Source organism: Lampetra fluviatilis, chromosome 66 (assembly GCF_964198595.1).
Source record: "Lampetra fluviatilis chromosome 66, kcLamFluv1.1, whole genome shotgun sequence".
Classification (NCBI taxonomy): Eukaryota; Metazoa; Chordata; class Hyperoartia; order Petromyzontiformes; family Petromyzontidae; genus Lampetra; species Lampetra fluviatilis.
The window spans coordinates 5,890,648-5,912,930 of record NC_136340.1 but is presented as its reverse complement, the minus strand read 5'-3'; positions in this window follow the sequence as shown (position 1 = coordinate 5,912,930).

Below are 22,283 nucleotides of genomic sequence, written 5' to 3'. Positions count from 1 at the left end.
GTAGTGTATAGTAGTGTAGTGTATAGTAGTGTAGTGTGTAGTCGTGTAGTTGACGGTAGTGTAGTGTATAATAATGTAGTGTATAGTAGTGTAGTGTATAGTAGTGTAGTGTATAGTGTAGTGTATAGTAGTGTAGTGTATAGTAGTGTAGTGTATAGTCGTGTAGTTGACGGTAGTGTAGTGTATAATGTAGTGTATAATAATGTAGTGTATAGTAGTGTAGTGTATAATAATGTAGTGTATAGTAGTGTAGTGTATAGTAGTGTAGTGTATAGTAGTGTAGTGTATAGTAGTGTAGTATAGAGTAGTGTATGGTATGGTAGTGCAGTGTATAGTTAAATCGAAATCAGTGTATAGTAGTGTAGTATTTAGTAGTATAGTGTATAGTGTAGTGTATAGTGCAGTGTATAATAGTGTATAGTAGTGTACAGTAGTGTATAGTCGTGTAGTGGACGGTAGTGTACTGTATAGTAGTGTCTTGTATAGTGTAGTGTATGATACGGTAGTGCAGTGTATAGTAGTGTACAGTAGTGTACAGTAGGGTATAGTGTATAGTAGTGGTGTATAGTCGTGTAGTGGACGGTAGTGTATGGTGTAGTGCATAGCAGTGTAACATATATTAGTGTATAGTGATGTAGTGTATAGCGTCGTGTTTAGTAGTGTGGTGTACAGTGTAGCGTATAGTAGTGTAGTGTATAGTTGTGTAGTATATATTGTATTGTATTACAATGTGAGTGAATGGCTGGGTAAGTGGGTGGGTGAGTGAGTGAGTGGATGGCTGGGTGAGTGGGTGGCTCTGAGTGGGTGAATTAGTGGGTGAATGAGTGAGTGATTGGGTGGCTGCGTGAGTGGGTAGCTGGGTGAGTGGGTAGCTGGGTGAGTGGGTGAGTGAGTGGGTGAGTGGGTGAGTGGGTGAGTGGGTGGCTGGGTGAGTGAGTGGGTGAGTGGGTGAATGAGTGGGTGGCTGGGTGAGTGGGTGACTGGGTGAGTGGGTGGCTGGATGGCTGGGTGAGTGGGTGAGTGAGTGGGTGAGTGGGTGAATGAGTGGGTGGCTGGGTGACTGGGTGAGTGGGTAGCTGGGTGAGTGGGTTGCTGGGTGAGTGGGTGAGTGAGTGTGTGGATGGGTGAGTGGGTGAATAAGTGGGTGAGTGAGTGAGTGGGTGGTGAGTGAGTCGGTGGTGAGTGGGTGAATAAGTGAGTGATTGGGTGGCTGGGTGAGTGGGTAGCTGGGTGAGTGGGTATCTGGATGGCTGGGTGAGTGGGTGACTGGGTGACTGGGTGGCTGGGTGACTGGGTGAGTGGGTGACTGAGTGAGTGGGTAGCTGGGTGAGTGGGTGACTGGGTGAGTGGGTATCTGGATGGCTGGGTGAGTGGGTGAGTGGGTGGCTGGGTGAGTGGGTGACTGGGTGAGTGGGTATCTGGATGGCTGGGTGAGTGGGTGAGTGGGTGACTGGGTGAGTGGGTGAGTGAGTGGGTGAATGAGTGGGTGGCTGGGTGACTGGGTAGCTGGGAGAGTGGGTGGCTGGGTGAGTGGGTGAGTGAGTGGGTGAATGAGTGGGTGGCTGGGTGACTGGGTAGCTGGGAGAGTGGGTGGCTGGGTGAGTGGGTGAGTGAGTGGGTGAATGAGTGGGTGGCTGGGTGAGTGGGTGACTGAGTGAGTGGGTGACTGGGTGAGTGGGTAGCTGGGTGAGTGGGTGGCTGGGTGGTTGGGTGAGTGGGTGGCTGGGTGAGTGGGTAGCTGGGTGAGTGGGTGGCTGGGTGACTGGGTGAGTGGGTGGCTGGGTGAGTGGGTAGCTGGGTGAGTGGGTATCTGGATGGCTGGGTGAGTGGGTGGCTGAGTGAGTGGGTAGCTGGGTGAGTGGGTAGCTGGATGAGTGGGTGGGTGGCTGGGTGGCTTGGTGAGTGATGACTCCCAACATTGCTTTACTGCTGCCCAATGTCACTACCTCTCCCGCCACCGCTGCCACTCCACGCGTATCTTACGCAGTCCCTCGTCTAACCACTGGGCGAGACGTCTCTACTGCTGATACGTTTCATCATTACTTAGCCCGTGCCCCTTAATTCGATGTGGGGAGCGCGGCTGTGTGCCACAGATAAGCGGATTTAATTTTGAAATTATAGGAGAGAGAGAGAAACAAAACATCAAGGTAGGCGTCACAAAAATCGTCTAAGCGGAAATTCCAATCAACTATTATTTTGTTCTCGCCGTATACCTTTGTGGCAAGTATGGAAAAAAAAATTTACCCGTAAAAACAAAGTTTTTCACTCTAAATCCTTTATATGCGTGGCGGCTAGAGTCCTCTCGTCCTCTGGCTTGAGATGGCTGCCACCTATGGGTCAGATGATTGTCTGCCAGTATTAAGCAATTGGTAATTAAATATTTTAAAAAAATTCCCTAAAAAGTGTAAAATTTTGGAAAAAATTTTACACGAAAATTAATTGTCACGCACAACGAGTCTGTGTGGAAAATGTCAGCTCGATTGGATCACGGGAAGTGGGTTAAAAAACGACCGAAAGATGTGCACGGTAGTAAGCGCGCAAGCAAGCACGCAAGCAAGCAAGCAAGCGAACTTAGTATAAAGGATTTAATGAAGAATAATTTTTACCCTGTCGGGCAATTGAACAGCAATTGTGTCAAGATGCTCAAACGCCACAATAGAAATTCGTTGCAAGGCATCAGCAAGTGTCTGCATCAACCACACACACGGGCCCTTGTGGTGAACATTCAAACTCAAGTGGCTCTGACAATTAGAACAATGATAATGTTATAGGCATTGTCTTTGAAACTGATTGACCAACACCAGAGATAGCAAGGGCCTTCTGTATGGCCTTGTCTCAATAGCCAGTGTCTCACTAGCAGTGTCTCACTACCCAGTGTCTCACTACCCAGTGTCTCACTAGCAGTCTCACTACCCAGTGTCTCACTACCCAGTGTCTCACTACCCAGTGTCTCACCACCCAGTGTCTCACTAGCAGTGTCTCACTGCCCAGTGTCTCACCAGCCAGTGTCTCACTACCCAGTGTCTCACTACCCAGTGTCTCACTAGCCAGTGTCTCACTACCCAGTGTCTCACTACCCAGTGTCTCACTACCCAGTGTCTCACCACCCAGTGTCTCACTAGCAGTGTCTCACTACCCAGTGTCTCACTACCCAGTGTCTCACCACCTAGTGTCTCACTAGCAGTGTCTCACTGCCCAGTGTCTCACCAGCCAGTGTCTCACTACCCAGTGTCTCACTAGCCAGTGTCTCACTACCCAGTGTCTCACTACCCAGTGTCTCACCACCCAGTGTCTCACTACCCAGTGTCTCACTACCCAGTGTCTCACTAGCCAGTGTCTCTCCACCCAGTGTCTCACTACCCAGTGTCTCTGTACCCAGTGTCTCACTACCCAGTGTCTCTCCACCCAGTGTCTCACTAGCCAGTGTCTCAGTACCCAGTGTCTCACTCACTACCCAGTGTCTCACCACCCAGTGTCTCACTAGCAGTGTCTCACTACCCAGTGTCTCACTAGCAGTGTCTCACTTACCACCCAGTGTCTCACTACCCAGTGTCTCACCGCCCAGTGTCTCACCGCCAGTGTCTCACTAGCCAGTGTCTCACTACCCAGTGTCTCACCACCTAGTGTCTCACTAGCAGTGTCTCACTGCCCAGTGTCTCACCAGCCAGTGTCTCACTAGCCAGTGTCTCACTACCCAGTGTCTCTCCACCCAGTGTCTCACTAGCCAGTGTCTCAGTACCCAGTGTCTCACTCACTACCCAGTGTCTCACCACCCAGTGTCTCACTAGCAGTGTCTCACTACCCAGTGTCTCACTAGCAGTGTCTCACTTACCACCCAGTGTCTCACTACCCAGTGTCTCACCGCCCAGTGTCTCACCGCCAGTGTCTCACTAGCCAGTGTCTCACTACCCAGTGTCTCACCACCTAGTGTCTCACTAGCAGTGTCTCACTGCCCAGTGTCTCACCAGCCAGTGTCTCACTACCCAGTGTCTCACTAGCCAGTGTCTCACTACCCAGTGTCTCACCACCTAGTGTCTCACTACCCAGTGTCTCACTGCCCAGTGTCTCACCAGCCAGTGTCTCACTACCCAGTGTCTCACTAGCCAGTGTCTCACTAGGCAGTGTCTCACTACCCAGTGTCTAACTACCCAGTGTCTCACCACCCAGTGTCTCACTACCCAGTGTCTCACTACCCAGTGTCTCACTTACCACCCAGTGTCTCACTAGTAGTGTCTCACCACCCAGTGTCTCAATAGCAGTGTCTGACTACCCAGTGTCTCACTAGCAGTGTCTCACCACCCAGTGTCTCACTACCCAGTGTCTCACTACCCAGTGTCTCACTACCCAGCATCTCACTACCCAATGTTCTGTAGATGTAGATGCCACTGGTTCTTCACGTTCTGCTAATGTAGATGCCACTGGTTCTTCACGTTCTGCAGATGTAGATGCCACTGGTTCTTCACGTTCTGCAGATGTAGATGCCACTGGTTCTTCACGTTCTGCAGATGTAGATGCCACTGGTTCTTCACGTTCTGCTAATGTAGATGCCACTGGTTCTTCACGTTCTGCAGATGTAGATGCCACTGGTTCTTCACGTTCTGCAGATGTAGATGCCACTGGTTCTTCACGTTCTGCAGATGTAGATGCCACTGGTTCTTCGCGTTCTTGTAGATGTAGATGCCACTGGTTCTTCACGTTCTGCAGATGTAGATGCCACTGGTTCTTCACGTTCTGCAGATGTAGATGCCACTGGTTCTTCACGTTCGGCAGATGTAGATGCCACTGGTTCTTCACGTTCTGCAGATGTAGATGCCACTGGTTCTTCACGTTCTGCAGATGTAGATGCCACTGGTTCCATTGCGCGGCGGTTGAACTTACGAACTCTGGGTCAGAACAGGCTGCTGCAACTGGAGCATACTGGGACAGGGTTTGTTGGTGTCTCTGAAAGTTCGTCAGTCTAATGTTCGTGAGTAGAGCAGTCCCCTCCCTATATCTCGTCGGAGGATTTAATTTTCAGCGCACAAATTGGCGCGCGCACGTGCTGACACAGGCTGAGCTTTTCAATATACAATGCATCATTGTAATGGAGTAGAACAGACATGCGTCGTTTTCGATGTTACAATGTATTATGAATGGTGGGGATGGTGGTGGTGGTGGAGGGTGGCAGACAGAGGTTTTTCCTTTTAAATGTACAACGTGATATATAGCATCGCGGGGCAGACAGAGGCGATGGTTTTTAGTGCCGAGTGCATTTCATCAACGATGAGTGATGGGGCATAGGGAGGCTTTTAGTTTGCAATTCGCAGAGTGTTGGAATGTGGAAGGCGATAGACTCACACAGAGACCCATAGACTCACACAGAGAATCATAGACTCACACAGAGACCCATAGACTCACACAGAGACCCATAGACTCACACAGAGAACCATAGACTCACACAGAGAACCATAGACTGACACAGAAACCCACAGCCTCACACAGAGACCCGCAGACTCACACAGAGACCCACAGACTCACGCAGAGACCCACAGACTCACGCAGAGACCCACAGACTCACACAGAGACCCACAGACTCACCACGGCACAGAGACCCAAAGACTCACACAGAGACACCCACAGACTCCTCACACAGAGACCCACAGACTCCTCACACAGAGACCCACAGACTCACCACACAGAGACCCATAGACTCCTCACACATAGACCCACAGACTCCTCACACAGAGACCCACAGACTCACACAGAGACACCCACAGACTCACGCAGAGACTCACAGACTCACACAGAGACCCAAAGACTCACACAGAGACCCACAGACTCACACAGAGACACCCACAGAGTCCTCACGCAGAGTCACTGGTGAATCACCGTTTGTCACTCATTTCCCAACTTCTTGTCTCTTCTCACAACTCAAGTTCCTAGAATCAACCCACCCGCGCCTGCATCATGGCTTCATCCCAGAGGTCGCAATCGGGTACCCGATACCCGTACCCTACCCGATACCCGGCCGGGTACGGGTAGGGTGCGGGTACGGGTAGGGTACAGCCGGGTACGGGTAGGGTACGGGTACCCGTTTGCGACCCTGGTGCGGCCGGGTACGGGTAAGGAATCAAACCCCGTTTGCGAGCTCTGCCCGCGTGAGAGTTGGTGGCACGCCAGGGGGCGCTACATGGGAGAGGAGGGGAGGGCTGCCGTACAAGTCACGCGTGGGTGACCTTACTCGCGGCTCCTCCTTCATAATTGCGGCATTCACAAGATCTGGGCGAGTGTATGCAGATGGTGATGATGATGTTTGCTGATGATGATGATGATGTTTGCAGATGGTGATGATGATGTTTGCTGATGATGATGATGATGCTGACGATCATCATCAGCATTTGCAGCTACATCATCAGCATCATCATCAGCAGCATCATCAGCAGCATCATCAGCAGCATCATCAGCAGCATCATCAGCATCATCATCAGCAGCATCATCAGCAGCATCATCATCAGCAGCATCATCATCAGCAGCATCATCACCATCATCAGCATCATTAACATCATCATCAGCATCATCAAGAGCACCATCAGCAGTGTTATCATCAGCATTAGCAGCTACATCAGCAGCTACATCATCAGCAGCTACATCATCAGCATCATCATCAACAGCATCATCAGCAGCATCATCAGCAGCATCATCAGCAGCATCAGCAGCAGCATCATCAGCAGCATCATCAGCAGCAGCATCATCACCATCATCAGCATCATTAACATCATCATCAGCATCATCAAGAGCACCATCAGCAGTGTTATCATCAGCATTAGCAGCTACATCAGCAGCTACATCATCAGCAGCTACATCATCAGCATCATCAAGAGCATCATCAGCAGTGTTATCAGCAGTGTTATCAGCAGCATCATCAGCAGCATCATCAGCAGCATCATCAGCAACATTACCATCATCATCAGCATGATGATGATGAAGATCATCATCAGCAATTGCATCAGCATCATCAAGAGCACCATCAGCAGTGTTATCATCAGCATTAGCAGCTACATCATCAGCTACATCATCAGCATCATCATCAATAGCATCATCAGCAGCATCATCAGCAGCATCATCAGCAGCATCATCAGCATCATCATCAGCAGCATCATTAGCATCATCAGCAGCATCATCAGCAACATTAACATCATCATCAGCATGATGATGATGATGAAGATCATCATCAGCATTTGCATCAGCATCATCGTTAGCATCAGCTGTTATCAAGAGCACCATCAGCAGTGTTATCATCAGCATCATCAGCAGCATCATCAGCATCATCAGCAGCATCACCAGCAACATTAACATCATCATCAGCATCATCAAGAGCATCAGCAGCAGTGTTATCATCAGCATTAGCAGCTACATCAGCAGCTACATCATCAGCAGCTACATCATCAGCATCATCATCAACAGCATCATCAGCAGCATCATCAGCATCATCATCAGCATCATCATCAGCAGCATCATTAGCATCATCAGCAGCATCATCAGCAACATTAACATCATCATCAGCATCATCAAGAGCATCAGCAGCAGTGTTATCATCAGCATCAGCAGCTACATCAGCAGCTACATCATCAGCATCATCTGCATCATCTGCATCATCAGCATCATCAGCAGCTACATCAGCAGCTACATCATCAGCATCATCAGCAGCATCATCAGCAGCATCATCAGCAGCATCAGCAGCATCATTAACATCATCATCAGCATCATCAACAGCATCATCAGCAGTATTATCAACATCATCAGCATCATCATCACCATCTGCAGCATCATTAACATCATCAGCATCATCATCAGCAGCATCAGCATCATCAACATCATCATCTGCATCAACATCATCAGCAGCATCAGCATCATCAACATCATCATCATCAGCGGCAGCATCATCATCATCAGCAGCATTAGCAGAGGCAAGAGCACAAGCTGCATTCATATCGCTACCATCACGAGCAGCAGCAGCAGCAGCTGCGTGATGTGCACTTGCCCCTGCAGCCTGCTAGAGGCTACACGGGGGATCTTTGTCTGTGTATAGACGCTACCTCTCCCGGTGTGCAGGAGATGTGAGGCGAGGGGGGGGGGGGAGACTTCTAACTCCCCCCCACCCCACCACGCTGAGCCCCCCACCCCACACTGAGCCCCCCACCCCACACTGAGCCCCCCACCCCACACTGAGCCCCCCACCCCACCACACTGAGCCCCCCAATCCTCCTCTGTGACCCCCATTGAAAGGAGGGGCGAGTGAACTCGTGTGGCTGCACGTGGTTAGGGCCCACGTGGTTAGAGCCCCACGTGGTTAGAGCCCCACGTGGTTAGGGGCCCACGAACCACGTGGTTAGAGCCCAGGAACCACGTGGTTAGAGCCCACGTGGTTAGAGCCCACAAACCACGTGGTTAGGGCCCACGAACCACGTGGTTAGAGCCCAGGAACCACGTGGTTAGAGCCCACGTGGTTAGAGCCCAGGACCCACGTGGGTAGAGCCCAGGACCACGTGGTTAGAACCCAGGAACCACGTGGTTAGAGCCCACGAACCACTTGGGTAGAGCCCAGGACCCACGTGGTTCGAGCGATGGACACTGCCACCGCGTGTGGAGTTGAGCTGCCCTGGAAGGGCGGCGTCCACTTGGAACTTCCGTGCCTCCCCACTCCTCCCCCCCTCCCTTCCTCTACCCCTCCCTCCTTCCCCCTCTCCCTTCATCCCTCCCTCTCCTCCCTCCCTCTCCCTCCCTACCCCTCCCTTTATCCCTCCCTCCCTCTCCTCCCTCCCTCTACTCCCTCTCCTCCCTCTCCCTCCCTCTCCTCCCCCTCCCTCCATCCCTCTCCTCCCTCCATCCCTCTCCCTCCTTCTCCCTCCATCCCTCCCTCCTTCTCCCTCCATCCCTCCCTCCCCCTCCCTACCCCTCCCTCCCTCCCCCTCCCTTTATCCCTCCCTCCCTCTCCTCCCCCCCCTCTCCTCCCTTCCTCTCCTCCCTCTCCCTCCCTCCCTCCCCCTCTGTCTCCGTACGAGGAGCGATGAGCCTATACCGCGCGGCGCAGTGAGACAAATTGACATCATCACTCTCAGGGGAGAGAGGGAGAGGGGGGGGGAGAGAGATGTTACTCATCGGAGTGAACGATGAATTCTGTCCCCGCGGAGTAAGAATCTTTATCGGTGGCGATCGCCCACAGCCTCGTAGGGTCGGAGTGTGAGAGAAACTGGAGCGAGAGGAGAGACAGAGGAAGGGGGGAGGTAGAGAGAGAGGGGGTAGAGAGAGTGGGGGTAGAGAGAAGGGGGGGGGTGGAGAGAGGGGGTAGAGAGAGAGGGGGGGTAGAGAGAGGAGGTAGAGAGAGAGGGGGTAGAGAGAGAGGGGGTAGAGAGAGGGGGTAGAGAGAGGGGGGTAGAGAGAGAGGGGGGGGTAGAGAGAGAGGGGGGTAGAGAGATGGGGTAGAGAGAGGGTAGAGAGAAAGGGGGTAGAGAGAGAGGGGGTAGAGAGAGAGGCGGGTAGAGAGAGGGGGGTAGAGAGAGGGGGATTAGAGAGAGAGGGGGGTAGAGAGAGGGGGGGGGTGGAGAGAGGGGGTAGAGGGAGGGGGGGGTAGAGAGAGAGGGGGTAGAGAGAGAGGGGGATAGAGAGAGGGGGGATAGAGTGAAGGGGGTAGAGAGAGAAAGGGGGTTGAGAGAGGGGGGTAGAAAGGGGGGGTAGAAAGAGAGGGGGTAGAGAGAGGGGGGGTAGAGAGAGAGGGGGGGTAGAGAGAGAGGGGGATAGAGAGAGGGGGGATAGAGAGAAGGGGGTAGAGAGAGAGGGGGGTAGAGAGAGAGAGGGGGGTAGAGAGAGAGGGGGTAGAGAGAGAGAGGGGGTAGAGAGAGAGGGGGTAGAGAGAGGGGGTAGAGAGAGATGGGCTAGAGAGAGGGTAGAGAGAGAGAGGGGGGTAGAGAGAGGGGGGCAGACAGAGAGGGGGTAGAGAGAGAGGGGGGGGGTAGAGAGAGAGGGGGTAGAGAGAGAGGGGGTAGAGAGAGAGGGGGTAGAGAGAGAGAGGGGGTTAGAGAGAGAGAGGGGGTAGAGAGAGAGGGGGGTAGAGAGAGAGGGGGTAGAGAGAGAGGGAAGGGGTAAGGATGAGGAGCAGAGGGTGATTCTTCGTCTTGATGTTTGTGTCTACGAAGAAAGTAGCACAGACTGATTTAGTTGCACAATGGTAAAGCACGTGAAATCTTTCATTTAAACGGCAAAGAAATGGGGGAAAAAAACGAAATGATGAACGAAGCAAACTAAACCGAGCATCTTCTTGGTTCTTTCGGTAAAGTCACGTAGAAATAAAATAATAAAAATAAAACATAATCAAATAATTCTCACGACGTTTCGGCCACAACGCAAGCAGCCGTCTTCGGGTGAAGAACAGGTCTGTCGAGAAGACAGCTGCTTGCGTTGTGGCCGAAACGTCGTGAGAATTATTTTATTATGTTTTATTTTTATTATTTTATTATTTCCCTTCTACGTGACTTTACCGAAAGAACCAAGAAGATGAATCCCTGCAGTCACGAAAGCTTTAAATCGAAATTTAATTATGTTTTATTTTTATTTTATTATGTTTTCTTTTTATTATTTTATTACTTCCCTTCTACGTGACTTTACCGAAAGAACCAAGAACATGAATCCCTGCAGTCACGAAAGCTTTAAATCGAAATTTTATTATGTTTTATTTTTATTTTATTATGTTATATTTTTATTATTTTATTACTTCCCTTCTACGTGACTTTACCGAAAGAACCAAGAAGATGAATCCCTGCAGTCACGAAAGAAGCTTTAATCGAAAATTAAACCGAGCATCTTCTTGTTCCCTCTGATCGTAAAAAAAGGAGAGACTTTTTGACTTTTTAAACAACTTTTATTGCCGCCAGCAGCAACAGCACTGGAGGCGATTCCGATACGAAATGCACAAAGTCACCAGCAACACAAATACACAAAGTCACCAGCAACACAAACACACAAAGTCACCAGCAACACAAACACACAAAGTCACCAGCAACACAAACACACAAAGTCACCAGCAACACAAACACACAAAGTCACCAGCAACACAAACACACAAAGTCACCAGCAACACAAACACACAAAGTCACCAGCAACACAAACACACAAAGTCACCAGCAACACAAACACACAAAGTCACCAGCAACACAAACACACAAAGTCACCAGCAACACAAACACACAAAGTCACCAGCAACACAAACACACAAAGTCACCAGCAACACAAACACACAAAGTCACCAGCAACACAAACACACAAAGTCACCAGCAACACAAACACACAAAGTCACCAGCAACACAAATAAACACTCTACATCCACGCGCTGTGGCGCTAAATGCAGCGCGCACGACACGAAAAAAAAGCCACGTGGTGGAGGTGGTGGAAGTGGTGGTGGTGGTGGAGGTGGTGGAGGTGGTGGAGGTGGTTGAAGTGGTGGTGGAGGTGGTGGAGGTGGTGGAGGTGGTGGTTGAAGTGGTGGCGGTGGTGGTGGTTGTGGTGGTGGTGGTTGTGGTTGTGGTGGTGGTGGTCATCGTACACGCCACGGTGACGAGCGAGTGCTTCATCACGTGACCACGAAGGTGCCGTCCACGCTGGTACAGAGAGGGGCTTGTCCAGACCCCCAGCGTTCGAAGAAGACGCTCCGCACATCACCGACATGTGTGTGGTACATGGCGTGTTCCAGCCGGAGCCTTGAGCAGGCCCCTGAACACTGTAATCATCACAGAGCAGCCGTCAGTGTCACCTTGCAGCATCTTATTTCTCTTTTCTGTACACCGCCAACTTCGCCTGAGCACAGGCGAAGTTGGCGAGGTCATGGCGCTCGTTGGCCAGGTAGCCAGAGAGAGGAGAGAGAGGCGAGGAAGGTGGCCCTGGAGGGGAAACGTCCGGCCAGCAGCCTGGGCATCTCCCGCGCTCTGGTCGGAGCCCCCAGGGTGTGTGGGCTGGAGTTCCGCCATGCGCGGCTGACCCACGCCGTGCCGGCCTTCAAGGAGCAGTGGGCGATGGAGGAGGCCGTGTGCTCGGTGGCAGATGACGGGGAGCTCTGCGTGCTGATATGAGCTACCCGTCGGAGGCCGTTGGACTGCGAGAAGGGCTGCGTGCAGAACGAGAGAGAGCGAGAGAGTGAGCGAGAGAGTGAGCGAGAGGGTGAGCGAGAGAGTGAGCGAGAGGGTGAGCGAGAGGGCGAGCGAGAGGGTGAGCGAGAGAGAGAGAGAGAGCAAGAGAGTGAGCGAGAGGGAGAACGAGAGGGAGAGCGAGAGAGTGAGAGGGCGAGTGAGCGAGGGAGTGAGCGAGAGAGTGAGCGAGAGAGAGAGCGAGAGAGAGAGCGAGAGAGTGACCGAGAGAGTGAGCGAGAGAGTGAGCGAGAGAGAGAGCGAGCGAGAGAGCGAGCAAGAGAGAGAGCGAGAGAGTGACCGAGGGAGTGAGCGAGGGAGTGAGCGAGGGAGTGAGCGAGAGAGTGAGCGAGAGAGTGAGCGAGAGAGTGAGCGAGAGAGTGAGCGAGAGAGTGAGCGAGAGAGTGAGCGAGAGAGTGAGCGAGAGAGTGAGCGAGAGAGAGAGCGAGAGAGAGAGCGAGAGAGAGAGCGAGAGAGTGAGCGAGAGAGTGAGCGAGAGAGTGAGCGAGAGAGTGAGCGAGAGAGAGAGCGAGCGAGAGAGCGAGCGAGAGAGCGAGCGAGAGAGAGAGCGAGCGAGAGAGCGAGCGAGAGAGTGAGCGAGAGGTGGGGGTTTACATAAAGCAAAGTTATTAAAACAAAATAATACGAAATGATGAACGAAGCAAAGTGTCGACTACACCGAACATCTTCTTGTTTCCTCTGATCGTAAGAAAAGGAGAGAGAGGGGATAGAGAAAGCAGAGGTGTGGACTCGAGTCATGTGACTTGGACTCGAGTCAGACTCGAGTCATGAATTTGATGACTTGCGACTCGACTTGGACTTGCATAACAATGACTTTGTCCCACCTATGAGATGTGGACTCGAGTCATGTGACTTGGACTCGAGTCAGACTCGAGTCATGAATTTGATGACTTGCGACTCGACTTGGACTTGCATAACAATGACTTTGTCCCACCTCTGAGAGAAAGTAGAAAGAGATGAGAGAGAGACGCGACGCATCCCTGTAACACATCTTTGCTGGGGGTGGGGGGGGGGCAGTGATGCAGACCATACGAGGGATCTTTGTCCCATTTCGATTACTGGCGAATTAGAGTGGGTGACTTTGCATGAAGGCAATCAAACACCACGGAATACACGCCTCCACCACCGCCACCACCCACGGCCACACGAAAAATATAACAGGGACTAGTGAGCGAACCGCTCCTGGCTCTTGGCTGTGTAATAAAGTTCGTTGAGACGACTTCTGGAATCCGTCTTTTATTCAACTTATGTTACAGTTTACTTCACGCTGCCTATCAGCAGCGTGAGAGGGACAGATATTGAGAGAGAGAGACGCACTGCCACGTGGCAACTCGGAGCCCCGCTCCCACGTGGCCCCCCTTCCTCTGTTCGTTACCGTTCTGACCACGTGTCGTTCGTCTCCACCCATATTTAATACCCGGGTCACGTGGTACGTTTCCGCCAATCCTCGTTAGCCTGCATGGAAACTTCCAGGCTCCCTCGTCAGCTCCCGGGACCACGCCCCTGACTCGTCTCCCCATTGGCTGTGGCCAAAGCCAGCAGAACCAATCCTTACAGCTGTCACCTTTCCGTCACGTCAGGGCCACGCCCCCAGGCTTCCCCCCATTGGCTGTAAACCAGGACCGGCAGAGCCAATCATCGTGACGAGTTGTGATACGTCAGTGAGCCGGATATATCCTCATATTACAGCTGCAATGAACAACGCCCCCGGGGAGACAAACGTAGGGCACAGGGTCGTGGTGGTGCTGCCCTCCAACCCACCCAGCGGCCACCCACCCACCAACCTGGCCACCCACCCACCTGGACACCCCACCCACCTGGACACCCACCCACCTGGACACCCACCCACCCACCCACCTGGACACCCACCCACCCACCTGGCCACCCACCCACCCACCTGGCCACCCACCCACCCACGTGGACACCCACCCACCCACCTGGACACCCACCCACCCGGTCACCCACCCACCCACCTGGACACCCCACCTGGCCACCCACCCACCCACCTGGACACCCACCCACCCACCTGGACACCCACCCACCCACCCACCTGGACACCCACCCACCCACCTGGACACCCACCCAGCCAGCTCTAGCTCTACTCGTGGTGCCACAGTTTCGGCCCTTTGTAGGCGATGCTGCCCTACTACTCGCAACCAACAGCGATTGGCTCCACCTAGACTTCATATTCTTAGGGTTTTTTTCGGTAAAGTCACGTAGGTAAAAAATTAAAATTAATAAAAGTTAAATACAAAATAAAGTAAAAATCACGACGGTTCGGAGGGCAACACAAGCTTCCGTCTTCAGGTGGAACCGTCACAGCACGATAGCTGTATCGAGTAAGTGAGAAATTCCAAGAAAACAGTCCTCGTATATATACTGGTTGAGGGTGTGAGGAGCCATTGTGAGGTTCGGTGCGGCTGAAGCACGCTGCAAAGAATGAGCCTTTGTTGTGTAGACTGGTTGAAGTAGGAATCTGTGTGGGTGGCTTTCCTGTAGACAGAATGTCCAAGGATCCGTCAGGTCTCCTCTGTTATTATGTTGGCCGAGTGCAAACGCCCGGGCCTTAATAGGTGGCTGTCGCTACTACTACTACAGGCCACATCTCTACTCACGGACATTCGACTTACGAACTTAAAGAGATACAGGAACAAGTCCCTGTCCTGTAGTCCAGTTGCCTGTTCAGAATGAGATTCGTAAGTTCAAACCGCCGCGCAATCAATGGCAGTGGTGGCATCTAGATCTACAGAATGTAAAGAACCAGTGGCATCTACATCTGCAGAACGTGAAGAACCAGTGGCATCTACATCTGCAGAACGTGAAGAACCAGTGGCATCTACATCTGCAGAACGTGAAGAACCAGTGGCATCTACATCTGCAGAACGTGAAGAACCAGTGGCATCTACATCTGCAGAACGTGAAGAACCAGTGGCATCTACATCTGCAGAACGTGAAGAACCAGTGGCATCTACATCTGCAGAACGTGAAGAACCAGTGGCATCTACATCTGCAGAACGTGAAGAACCAGTGGCATCTACATCTGCAGAACGTGAAGAACCAGTGGCATCTACATCTGCAGAACGTGAAGAACCAGTGGCATCTACATCTGCAGAACGTGAAGAACCAGTGGCATCTACATCTGCAGAACGTGAAGAACCAGTGGCATCTGCATCTGCAGAACGTGAAGAGTCAGTGGCATCTACATCTGCAGAACGTGAAGAACCAGTGGCATCTACATCTACAGAACGTGAAGAACAGTGGCATCTACATCTACAGAACGTGAAGAACCAGTGGCATCTACATCTGCAGAACGTGAAGAACCAGTGGCATCTACATCTGCAGAACGTGAAGAACCAGTGGCATCTACATCTGCAGAACGTGAAGAACCAGTGGCATCTACATCTACAGAACGTGAAGAACCAGTGGCATCTACATCTGCAGAACGTGAAGAACCAGTGGCATCTACATCTACAGAACGTGAAGAACCAGTGGCATCTACATCTTCAGAACGTGAAGAACCAGTGTCATCTATATCTACAGAACGTGAAGAACCAGTGGCATCTACATCTACAGAACGTGAAGAACCAGTGGCATCTACATCTGCAGAACGTGAAGAACCAGTGGCATCTATATCTACAGAACGTGAAGAACCAGTGGCATCTACATCTACAGAACGTGAAGAACCAGTGGCATCTACATCTACAGAACGTGAAGAACCAGTGGCGTCTATATCTACAGAACGTGAAGAACCAGTGGCATCTACATCTACAGAACGTGAAGAACCAGTGGCATCTACATCTACAGAACGTGAAGAACCAGTGGCATCTACATCTGCAGAACGTGAAGAACCAGTGGCATCTACATCTGCAGAACGTGAAGAACCAGTGGCATCTACATCTGCAGAACGTGAAGAACCAGTGGCATCTACATCTACAGAACGTGAAGAACCAGTGGCATCTACATCTGCAGAACGTGAAGAACCAGTGGCATCTACATCTACAGAACGTGAAGAACCAGTGGCATCTACATCTTCAGAACGTGAAGAACCAGTGTCATCTATATCTACAGAACGTGAAGAACCAGTGGCATCTACATCTACAGAACGTGAAGAACCAGTGGCATCTACATCTGCAGAACGTGAAGAACCAGTGGCATCTATATCTACAGAACGTGAAGAACCAGTGGCATCTACATCTACAGAACGTGAAGAACCAGTGGCATCTACATCTACAGAACGTGAAGAACCAGTGGCGTCTATATCTACAGAACGTGAAGAACCAGTGGCATCTACATCTACAGAACGTGAAGAACCAGTGGCATCTACATCTACAGAACGTGAAGAACCAGTGGCATCTACATCTACAGAACGTGAAGAACCAGTGGCATCTACATCTGCAGAACGTGAAGAACCAGTGGCATCTACATCTGCAGAACGTGAAGAACCAGTGGCATCTATATCTGCAGAACGTGAATAACCAGTGGCATCTACATCTGCAGAACGTGAATAACCAGTGGCATCTACATCTGCAGAACGTGAAGAACCAGTGGCATCTACATCTGCAGAACGTGAAGAACCAGTGGCATCTACATCTGCAGAACGTAAAGAACCAGTGGCATCTACATCTGGATGCAGAGCGTGACAGACGGACTCACACGATCCACGTTGTATCGTCATCATCAGCATCATCATCATCAGCAACAGCATTGTGAGCATCATCATCATCTTCATCAGCAGCAACATCATCAGCATCATCAGCATCATGAGCATCATCAGCAGCGCTAGCGGTGGTGGGATCGGCATCGTTGCGATCGCGGGCAACGTATTCATCGGCAGCACAACGAGCCCGTGACACAATCCACATTGCGTCACCATCACGGTACGCGCACACACACAGAGAGAGAGTCTCTGTGTGTGTGTGGTGGAAGCAGGCGAGGAAGGACAAGGAAGGAGGGGTGGAGGGAAGGGAGGGGAGTCGGACTGCGAGAAGGGCTGCGTGCAGAACGAGAGAGAGCGAGAGAGTGAGCGAGAGGGTGAGCGAGAGGGTGAGCGAGAGAGTGAGCGAGAGAGTGAGCGAGCGAGAGAGCGAGCGAGAGAGCGAGCGAGAGAGCGAGCGAGCGAGAGAGCGAGCGAGCGAGAGGGCGAGCGATGAGAGAGCGAGCGAGAGAGTGAGCGAGAGGTGGGGGTTTACATAAAGCAAAGTAAAAAAAAATACGAAATGATGAACGAAGCAAAGTGCCGACTACACCGAGCATCTTCTTGTTTCCACTGATCGTAAAAAAAAGAGACGGAGGGACGGGGAGGGAGGGAGAGGGAAGAGGGAGGGAGGGAGGGGGGAAGGAGGGAGAGAGAGGGGAGGGGGGAGGGGGGAAGAGAGGGGTGGAGGGAGGCGAGGGAGGGAGGGATAAGGAGGGAGGGAGAGAAAACAGGGAGGGGGATGGAGGAGGGGGGGGGGCGGGTGAGGGAGGGAGGGAGGGGGAAGGAGAGGGGGGAGGGAGACAGGCGATGGATGAGGGTGAGGGAGAGAGGAGGGGGAGGAGGAGGAGGGAGGGAGGGGAGGGAGGGAGGGGAGGGAGGCAGGGAGGGAGGGGGAAGGAGAGGGGGGGAGGGAGGCGGGTGAGGGAGGGAGGGAGGGAGGCAGGGAGGGAGGGGGAAGGAGAGGGGGGGAGGGAGACAAGGGATGGATGAGGGAGGGAGAAGAGGGAGGGAGAGGGGAAGAGAGGGTGGAGGGAGGAAAGGGAGGGATAAGGAGGGAGGGAGAGAGAACAGGGAGGGGGAGGAGGAGGGGGGAGGGAGGCGGGTGAGGGAGGGAGGGAGGGAGGGAGGGAGGGAGGGGGCAGGAGAGCGGGGGGGGAGACAGGCGATGGATGAGAGAGAGAGGAGGGGGAGTGAGGATGGATTTGACGACGCTGTTCTTGCAGTCACAAACCGCGGACGGTATTCTGTATATACATTTATAAACGCACCAGATTCACTTAAAACTCAAAATCACCCGGTCAGCATCCAGCAGCGAACTCAACGCCTTAATCAACAACAAACAACAACAAACATAACAAATCAGCTTAAATTAAACAAAAAATAACGTACATCCGAAATTAATTAACCCCTCGAGCCAGCCGGCTTTGTGACGTCGCCCGTGACGTCACAAAGGGGGTGGGGGGGGTGCGGGGGGGGGTGGAGCCAAGCTTTGGCCACGTGTCACATCACTCAGAGCCACAAAGAAGAATATCCATCCTGCCGCCAGTAGATGATACGTATATGATCTCCATATGATCTCCATATTATCTCTATATTATAAATATTAAATTTATATTAAATATGTTTTATACTGACAGGAAGGAAGTGAACCAGCCTACAATAGATTATATCGTCCGTCCGATGTCCGATTAGGTGTAGTAACATCGTCCCCTACTGCAAACACTTGGCAGGACCCTACAGAAACCTTTAGACTCAGTGAGGCTTTCCTGGCTAAGCAAGTGCAACATTCCCTTGTAATTCCCTGAGATAGTTTTTAATTAAAACATTTAAATTAAAAATTAACTCACAGCGGCCTAAAACCTACAGCTAGGCCTAAAGCCTAGAACTAGGCCTCAAACTCTCCCTTCGTATCGTACCCCCGCGTGTGTGAAAGGGAGTTAATGTTTAACAATGTTACATTCCCTGATGTTTTTAAATAGAAACATTTACATTTAAAGCTTTTACATTAATAATTAAAACATTTAAATTAAAAATTAACTCACAGCGGCCTCAAGCCTACAGCTAGGCCTAAAGCCTAGAAACTAGGCCTCAAACTCTCCCTTCGTATCGTACCCCCGCGTGTGTGAAAGGTGTTTAACAATGTTACATTCCCTGATGTTTTTAAATAGAAACATTTACATTTAAAGCTTTTACATTAATAATTAAACATTTAAATTAAAAATTAACTCACAGCGGCCTCAAGCCTACAGCTAGGCCTAAAGCCTAGAACTAGGCCTCAAACTCTCCCTTCGTATCGTACCCCGCCATTTCATTTTATTAAAGCCATTCATTTGTTCGTTCCTACCAGCCCACCCCGCAGGGACCTGTTATAATACGAGGGGGTGGGTGACAGCACCACGCCCGGCCGCCTTTGTCTCCCCAAGTGGGGATGTTCACACACGCGACACCAGTTACTCGTTTGTTGAGGCTGAGTCGACCTAGCGGAGACCCAGGACCGGTTCAAATAATCGTCACCGGTGTTGTGGCCGTGAGCGGGAATCGAACTCTGGTCGCCGGGTTCGTAGCGCGGGTCACGTGACAGATGTGACGTCACAGCTCACTTGCCGTGCAAAACATCTATGCATTATTGAGCTCCCCCCCCCCAAAAAAACGCAAAAGTTGTATTTTTATAATTTGTGCATGGTGTACCGTCTGGAAAGTACCCACGTGGCAAATTTGCAGTTTTTTGCATGTCGGGAAGTACGTTAAACATTTTGAACAGACACACATATTTTTTATTTAAAGCTTTCGTGACTGCAGGGATTCATCTACTTGGTTCTTTCGGTAAAGTCACGCAGAAGGGAAGTAATACTATAATAAAAAGAAAACCTAATAAAATAATATTATAATATAATAATATTTTCTTATGTTTTATTTTTATTATTTTATTATAAAAATGTTAATAATTTTACAATGTTTTATTTTTTATTATTTTATTATTTAAAAAAATATAATAAAATAATAAAAAATAAAGCATTATAAAATTTATATTATAATATAATAACATTTTCTTATGTTTTATTTTTTATTATTTTATTATTTCCCTTCTGCGTGACTTTACCGAAAGAACGAAGAAGACAGACACACATATTCACAACTTTTCCTTTAACATATAACTGGAAGATATATCTATGATATATGATATCTATATTACATGTTATGACTAGTTTATTTATATTTTATCTATAATAAATTATATATATATTAGATTTATGTAAATAAAATATCTATTTTATATGATATATTGTGTATTTAAATTTTTTTTTATTATAGCTATTGCATATTATACCCATTACATATCTGTATATATGATATTACATAGTCCAGTAGAGAGATACATTCCACGTGGTTTAGGTGGTGGGGGAAGGTGTTGCTGTCGTAAAATCGATCAGGACGCGACGTAGTCTCTTCTACTCGGCCTCCGGATTTACGGAGCGACTTTGCAGTGCTGACCGGCTGTGGTGCACAATGGCAAGATTAGGTGGAAAGATACGGGACATAGACGAGGTACAAAGAAAAGGTAGAAAGACGAGGTACAAAGATAAGGTAGAAAGATAAGGGGGAAAGATAAGGTAGAAAGATAAGGGGGAAAGATAAGGTAGAAAGATAAGGGGTGAAAGATAAGGTACACATATAAGGTGCAAATGACTATATTCTATATTCTTTAGGTTTTTTCGGTAAAGTCCACGTAGGTAAAAATGTAAAGTAAAATTAATAAAAGTAACAAAAAAATCTTTTATTTTTATGTAACTTTTATTAATTTTAATTTTAAAATTTTAAAATTAATAAAAGTAAAATAAAAATAAAATAAAATATATTTTAGTATTTTTCTTTATTTTACTTTCATTAATTTAATTTTACATTTTTACCTAAATAAAGAAATATTTTTTTTCTTTTATTGAATTTCTATTTTACTTTTATTAATGTTTATTTTTAACCTACGTGACTTTACCGAAAAAAAACGTAAAAATATGAATCCTTGCAGTCACGAAAGCTTCAAATCTAGAAAAAATAAAGTACTCTTAGGCTTTTTCGGTAAGGTCACGTAGGTAAAAATAAACAACAAAAGTTAAAAAATCGAAATAATTATAAAATAATAAATCACGACGTTTCGGAGGCAACACAAGTCTCCGTCATCAGGTGAGACCGTCACAGCTAAAATTTACTGTTGATTCTAGATTTGAAGCTTCCGTGACTGCAAGGATTCATCTTCTTAGGTTTCATCGGTAAAGTCACCACGTAGGTAAAAAATTAACCCGTAAAAACAAAGTTTCTCACTCTAAATCCTTTATATGCGTGGCGGCTAGAGTCCTCTCGTCCTCTGGCTTGAGATGGCTGCCACCTATGGGTCAGATGATTGCCTGCCACCATTAAGCAATTGGTTAATTAAATATTTTTAAAAAAAAATCCCTAAACAGTGTAAATTTAGAACATTTTTTTTCACCAAAATTAATTGTCACGCACAACGAGTCTGTGTGCAAAATGTCAGCTCGATTGGATCACGGGAAGTGGGTTAAAAAACGACCGAAAGATTTGCACGGTCGTAAGCGCGCAAGTGAACTTAATATAAAGGATTTAAAAATAGAATTAAAATTAATAAAATAAATAAAATGCATTTTTTGATTTTAATATTATTATTTTACTTTATTTTACTTTTCATTTACTTTATTAACTTAAATTTTATTTTTTACCTACGTAACTTTACCGAAAAAAAAATTAAGAGTTTAGATTCACTGCATCCAAGTGAGGCAAAATTCCAAGAGACAAGCCCTTAAATACAAGTTAAGGGGGAGGAGCAGGGGGGAGGGGCTTATCTGAATGTGGTAGCCAATGAATGGACCGTGTTAGGGGAGGTGGGCGGAGCTAAAAGAGAAAAAAACAATAGGCGCAACCATGTTGTTTTTTATCTTCTTGGTTATTTCGGTAAAGTCACGTAGAAGGGAAGTAATAAATAATAAAAATTAAACATAATAAAATACAATTCTCACGACGTTTCGGCCACAACGCAAGCAGCCCGTCCTCAGGTGAAGAACAGGTCCGTCGGGAAGACTGCTGTGTTTCACTCAGACGCTGTGGCTCATGCAGCTGCAATGGCTGCTTTGGGGACACGGTGCAGACCTCCTCAGAGACCCTGGCTGACAGAGGAGGTGTTTCAGGCTGGCTGAGAAAAAGCGACAGGCCCACTCTCATCGTCAGAGAACGAGGAGGCTTACCGCAGCCTTCGCTCGGAGGTTCGGAGAGCCGTGAGGCGCTGCAAACGATGGTTGGTGGTCGCGGGTTGCTGAGAAGATGGACTCTGCCTCAGTGGCCCGCGATCACAAATCGCTCTTTAACTCCATCAAAAATGTAACCTGCAGCGCCACACCTATCGCCAT